Raw genomic sequence first — 7,229 nt, 5'->3', positions numbered from 1 at the left:
CCTTCTTGTTTCCTGACACTGGCTGACACTTCCTTCCTGAGCTCATAAATATAGATTACCTTGTATTTCTGGTTTCCATTATGTTTCCTGCAGCTCTGTTCCCTGTATATAATGTATCTTAGGAGAATGAATGCGAGGAATCTGTCAGGAGATTTTTAATAAGAAAGCTCATCTTTAATTTTGCAGAGTAGAACCTTGAAAGGGGGAGCTAATTCAAGGGTATAGTTCTTTTCGCAAATACAGTCCTGTGCGTGCGTGTGTGTGTGTGTGTGTGTGTGTGTGAATCTTGTATCACTTGCCTAGTTTCCTGTCTCTATTTCTAACCCATTGACCTCTAAGATCCAAACTTCCCTCCTCCTACCTTTTCCTCTTACTTCATTTTGGCTCCCCAGACTCTGAGACTAAACCTCTCCTTAGCTGGAAGATATGTAACACACAATGCTAATCTATTGCTGATTCAGCCCTCACTTTTACCCTAGTTCTAGCAGATTCTTACTGAGCCCCCTTCCATACTCAACCCTTAGTTCCCACAGTGAACTTTGCCTGTTTCCCCTGATGCCTGAATCTCTTCCTTGATTATCTGCGCAGATCCTCCATTTTCTGTGGCTGTCATGGGGGAAAGTATTGAGAGAACAATTTGAATAAAAGAACATGCTGAGATTGCTGGGAGATGGTTTAAAAAAAAAAAAAAACAGTGAAGATGTGTAACACCATAACACAGCATTGAACTGCCTGCAGAGCCAACTCCAAGATGGAGACCAATGTGTAGGAGGTTTATTAGAGTGTTCCCGTGTGGTCAACATGCACGGAAAAAAAGCAGAATGGAGCAGTGATAGAAGTCAAACTGCAACAGAGCCTCAAAGCCTCAGTTGATCCTTCAGGGAGTTCTAAAGATAAGATGACCTTTCCGAGGTAACTTGACTTGGGGCAAGAGAAGTCTCAATCTTCATACCTCTTGTCCATCAACCACTAGCTGTGGGCCTCCAGCAGGGGCTGTGACCTCAGGCAAGGAGGCTATCTGCAGTTGAGGCAATGCCCCAATGGAAGTGACCCAGAGAGCTATCATCTAGCAGCAAGGAAAGTAAGTCCTTAGGAGATTTGGTCTTTCCTAAAGGAGAATAAACCTTTCCTGAAGACACATCTAGGCAGTGCATCCCAGTGTCCCCTACCCTTATGTCACCTCACCCCCAAGAAGCACCATTATTTCCTCTGCCCAGTACACAACATTTTTTATTTTTCATCTCACTCTCAGTCTGGAAGTCACTCCAAACCCCAATCCCAAACACTAGAAGGATTGGCCCTCTTGTGACAAGCAGCCCCAGAAGAACCTGGACAGACAGTGCTGAGCAGCACAGGGAGTACTTGAAGAGAACATAGTGAAAGAAAAGCAGAGCCTGTTCCAAGGGGTGAAGAACCAGCAGCCAAAATTTCACACAGCATACGCACGAAAGACAGATACCATGGATAGAGTGGACTTGGAATGGGTAGCAATGGAGACCTTCCTGAAACCAGGAAATAATTGTCCAGGAAGTCAGTGACCTAAATATAAAAACCAAAACCCAAGGATGGCAGAAGAGACAACGAGACCAGAAAATATATAAACAGAAACCATCCTCCTAGCCAAACGAGTCTAAGGGCTTTCCCCAGTTTTCTTAAGAAACAAAAGAAAGAGAGATAATTTCATAACTTCCCTTTTTCTATAAATGATTTGCTTTGGTAGATACTTAGTGAAAAGGAAGAGAAAATGTATACCAGAAACCTCTTGCTTATTTGAAATAATTCCTGGTAAAAATTGGACATAATTTTCTTCCTACACCATTGACATAAAATTACTGATAAATGCTTTGGTCATCTTTGCAAATCTCTGAGTTAAAGGACCCTTCCAGTATTATACACATTCTGGTCTATATTGCTTACTCACTAATTCTCCTCACTATCTAGAGAAGACCCACTTAGCAGGCCTCCCCTTACAGAAGGGCACCTTAACTGGATTTACTCCTTCCATAGTAGACTCCAGAAGCAGAAGAGGAAGGGCTCAGTAATAAAGTCACCATAAAGGATAATTTTTGAATAAATAAAGGAATCAGAAAACCCAGTATTGGTCCGCACATATGACTATGAGCAAGCTCACCCTACAAAAAAAAGGGTGAGAAAACAATTCAAACGTTGGTCATTTGGGGTGCATATTCTACAAAAAGGAAAAGTTTTGAAATTATATTTAATGATTTAAAATATTTGTAGACTAGGCACAGTGGCTCACAACTATAATTTCAGTACTTTGGGAGGTCAAGGCAGGAGGATCGCTTGATCCCCAGGCAGGACACCAGCCTGGGGCAACATGGCAAGACCCCATATCTAGAAATAGTTAAAAAAACAAACAAACAAACAAAAAACCTTAGCCAGATATGGTGGCCCACACTTGTGGTCCTGGCTACTTAAAAGGCTGGGACAGGAGAAACACTTGAGCTCAGGAGTTTGAGGCTACAGTGAGCTATGATCATGCCACTGCACTCCAGCCTGGGTGACAAAACAAGATCCTGTCTCAAAAAAAAAAATTGTATTATGTACCAGGTAAAATGTGCTAGGTGCTGGGGAGAGATCAGAGGATAAAGCAGACCAAAATCTCTGTCCTCATGGAGCTTGTGGTCTAAAGGAGGAAAAAAGGCAATAAACAAATTAAAAAGAAGAATACAACGTATGGGGGTAGGGATGAGTACAACAGAGGAAAATCAAGCAGGAAAGACGGAACACTGGAGATAAGTAGGGCCAGTGTCAAACAGGATGGTCAGGGAAGGTCACACTGAGAAGGTGACACCAAAGCAGAGACCTACAGGAGGCGAAGTGCTGAGCCATTCAGGTCACTAAAGGAGGAGTGTTCCCGGGAGAGGGGACAGCAGTACAAAGGCAGGAAGGAGCACCAGCCTGTGTGTTGAGAAAAGTGAGGGGACCCAAGCAACTAAAGTAGAACACATGTAAGAAGAACAAGCATAATGAGCTCTGAGAGACAACTAGGTGGGAAGTGTCTTAATCTGTATTACTGTAAGGGAATATCTGAGGCTGGGTGATATATAAAGAAAAGGAGGTTTGTCTGGGTCACAATTCTATAGACTGTACAAAAATCACAGTACCAGCATCCGCATCAGGTTAAGGCAGGAGGTCGCTTCCATTCATGGCAAAAGGGGAAGGGGAGCCAGTGTGTGCAGAGATCCCATGGTGAGAGAGGAAGCAAGGGAGAGAGGGAGGCACTGGGCTCTTTTAAACAACCAGCTCTTGAGAAAACTAATAGAGAACTCACTCACTATCTCCAGCATGGCAGGACATTAATCTATTTATAAGGGATTCATCCCCATAATCCAAACACCTCCCACTAAACCTCACTTCCAACATTGGGGAACAGATTTCAACATGAGATTTGAAGGGGACAAACATCCTAACTATAGCAGAGTACAGATCAAGAGGCATGGAAAGCTCTGCTGGTCACTCCAATGGAGTCAACATTTAAAGAATGTTACAACCAGGTGGGCATGGTGGTTCATGCCTATAATCCCAGCATTTTTGAAAGGTTGAGATAGAATGATCACTTGAGGCCAGGAATTCAAGACCATCCTGGGCAACATAATGAGACCCTGTCTTTACCAAAAATTAAAAAAAAAGAAAAAGGCCAGGCATGGCAGTGAGCACCTGTTGTCCTAGGTACTCAGGAGGCTGAGGCAGGATTACTTAAGCCCAGGGGGTCAAGGCTGCAGTGGGCACAATTGCCCCACTGCACTACAGCCTGGACAACAAAGTGAGACCCTGTCTCTTAAAAAAAAAGAAAGAAAGAAAAGAAAAGAATGTTACACCCAGTTTTCTAGCAGCACGTAAGGGAAGAGTCTGTTGTCCTTCCAGATCTCTGGCTAAGGCCCTGGCAGAGGCAAGAATTACAATGACCCTAGCCTTTCTGTCTCCTAGCTCCCCTGAGACACTAAAGAAAGCTATCTCAAGGGCAAACACGTATTGATTGGTCTGAAGGAGTGAGGGGTTGTTGTTCTCTCCCCAGGAGAGAGAGCAATCAAAGGGAGTTGGACAACTCATCTTTGCTCTACTTACTGCTTCCTTTTTTCACCAACTACAACTCCTTTGGGTTCTGATCCCCCTGGCCAAATTGGTTTCATTTTGACCAGAGACTGGTTGCACCACACCCTTCAACTGTCACCTCCACTAGAAGCTTTAACTCTGTTTCTCTAATAATCTCTTTTCACAATTGTGAGCCCCTTAAGAGACATATCTTATTACTTATTGTGTCTTCTGTGCCTAAGTATTCTGTGTAATACTTACTACTTCCTGTGTCTTCTAACGCAAAAAATGTTTAAAAAGAATTGGATGGCTATCTGCTGGGTCAGGCCAAGGGCAGGTCCTGGAAGACACTCCTTCCAAACCTTATATTCAGAGGTGACTGCACAGTTGGTTTACAAGAGCCTCTTTTCAAAATAACTGGGGATAGGGTGCGTAGAACTGGGCTGACACTGTAATTTTTTTAGGAATCTGCTCCCATTTACAAGACGTTGCATCATAAAAATCAAATCATAAAATCAAATCCAAGTACGTTTGTTTAGTATATTCATTTTCCACTTCTTACTAGGAGTGGTGGGGTAGGGGAAGCTGGTACAGAAGAAATGTCTTTCATTTCCCCTCTATAACAATAGTATAATTCTAAATCTTATAGACCATCATACAGTTCTGTTCGTTGATTGTTTTCCATCAACCAACACAATAGACACAGTAAATAACTTTTTGAAACTTCATTCTTCAGTCCTGGGAGTTTTTACAAATAAAATGACACATGTGTTGAGACAAATTACATGCTTTAAAATCTGTCACTAACAGCAATTTCATATTAAAAAGTACTAAGCAACTGTTACAGTGGCATTTCTTTTGTTAGTGGGGAAAATAATGTGTGAATAGCTACGTTAATTTAGAGGCAATTTTCAAATTTCATGACTACATAAAAAAGGCTAAGAGTAGTTCAATAGGTAATGTTTGGGAGGGAGTTTTTGGTTTTGTTGATTTATTATATCTTGATGGATTGGTATGATTGAAATAAATTAAATGTTAGACACGCTTAATATTTTATATGCTATATATCATCATAATAGCAAAGTGCACAGAGCACATTATTGAGTGCCTTTGGATTTTAAAAATAAAGATTGCTATTCGGATGAATACTATTTCATTATTGCCTGCACTACTCTGTCAAATTTAAAAATATAATAGCTATCTTTATTCTCATTTTAAGGCATGCTAATCATCAAGATGTTGAAGCTGATCACAGTACTACATTAAAAATAAGTTGTTTTGCAGGTGAATTATACAATATAGCAAGGGCCAACAAAGAGAAAGCCAATACTTCATGGAGAGCTCAGAACCTTGACAGATCCCAGCACCAATGCTTCAACCATTCCCAACTCCATGTTCCTTGCTAGATGCTCCTCACCCCAAACTCCTGCAAATTTCAAGAATTTCTGTGTATGTGTGTGTTAAGGGGAGGAGTTTTAAAGGATCTCTGTATTCAACAAGATACGTTAGTTGTAAGCAGCAGAAACCTACTTAAACTAGCTTACATGAGAAAATAACATTATAAAGACATAGGAGTGTTCCTACACCAAGAACTGGAGGTGGAGTTTGGTTTCATGAGGGATTAAAATCTGTAATTCTAAAGTAGACTTGGGCAGCTGCACATCAATCTGTGTCTTTCTCTCTGGGACTGTGGACTCTATCATGTCTGACTTGCTTTGTTCCTAGGCATCATTCTTGCTCTGAAAAACAGACTTTCCCTGCTCATTTTTAAAATTTTAATGCTTAAGTTCAATCTGCTCATTTTTCCCTGTAGCAGAAGACAGCCTACTGTGTTCCAGCAAACAACACAGCCTGATCAGCCTCTCTGAATATGGGCCCCCTTCTTGCTCACAAGTATTCCTAACCTGGGGTCCATGTAAGGTTTTTGAATTTGGATAGGATTTTTAAATTACATTTTCATTTCCACTAATCTCTAACTGGAATTCAGTCTTTTCTTCAACTGTGAATGCAGGCAGCAAGCCACAGTGGAACTTGCAGAACCTGTAACTTTGTCGCTGTGATTGATGTTATAATGTGACACTCAGATCTTCTTTCAGAAATGAGGATTTACCCCCAGCTACTATGAAAGCTGTTGGTAGAGTGCCCTCAGCTGTCAACCCCAGGGAAATGGCCTCAGTTGCAGAGAGCCACCTCAGCTGGGTAATAAACACCTGGCCCTCTTCTCTGATTCAGGGCACTTCTGAAGGGTGATGTAATCTTTGACCAGCCCCACCTTGCCTTCTGCCTTCCCTCATGTTGATGTCAAGAGCATTCCCTAGCAAACTCCCCAAATGACAATCTCCAACATAGATTCTGCTTTCTGGGGAAAGTGAACTGTGACAGTTACTAATACAAAGAATCAATCACATTATGGTTAGATAGCATAAATATATATGCTCATCCCCACCTCAATATTTCAGTAGTTATTAGGCTTCTGGATCTAGTTACTTAATATATTAATAAAAAAACTTTTTACTATGTTAAAAATTACTTTTTAAACATTTTAATAATTGTATTTCAAGATAATTTTCTGTGTCATCTCACGTATTTTATTTTATGCATCTTAAAACATCATTCTCAGGAGTCATAGGCTTTACCACAGGCAAAGGAGTCCATGGCAAAAAAAAAGTGGGAGGAGTCAAGAACTCCGGGAACTTTCTCAGGAGATCCTGTTTTTTTGCAGGGCTTTCAGCACCAACCATTTTCCAGTGGCTCCTTAATCGATTTCACTCGTTCTCCATTGCTCCAGTGCTACTCAGCTGAACTCAGCAATTGCTCTTAACTGATCTTTTATATCACCGTTCCTTGCTCCCACCAATTCTCCATGCAGACACCAGAATGGTTTAAATATATATTTAATATATTTATTTATGTATTTTTATATGCAGGCACAGTGGCTCATGACTGTAACCCCAGCACTTTGGGAGGCTGAGGAGGGAGAATCACTTGAGGTCAGGAGTTTGAGACCAGCTTGGTGAAACCCCCATCTCCACAAAAAATACAAAAATTAACCAGGCCTGGTGGTATCCACCTGTAATTCCAGCTACTTGGAAGGCTGAGGCACAAGAATCACATGAACCTAAGAGGCAAAGGCTGAAGTGAGCTGAGATCACACCACTGCACTCCAGCCTGGG

This window comes from Sapajus apella, unplaced genomic scaffold (assembly GCF_009761245.1).
Source record: "Sapajus apella isolate SASKATOON/1434 unplaced genomic scaffold, GSC_monkey_1.0 scaffold58, whole genome shotgun sequence".
NCBI classification, from domain to species: Eukaryota; Metazoa; Chordata; class Mammalia; order Primates; family Cebidae; genus Sapajus; species Sapajus apella.
This window is presented reverse-complemented; position numbering follows the sequence as displayed.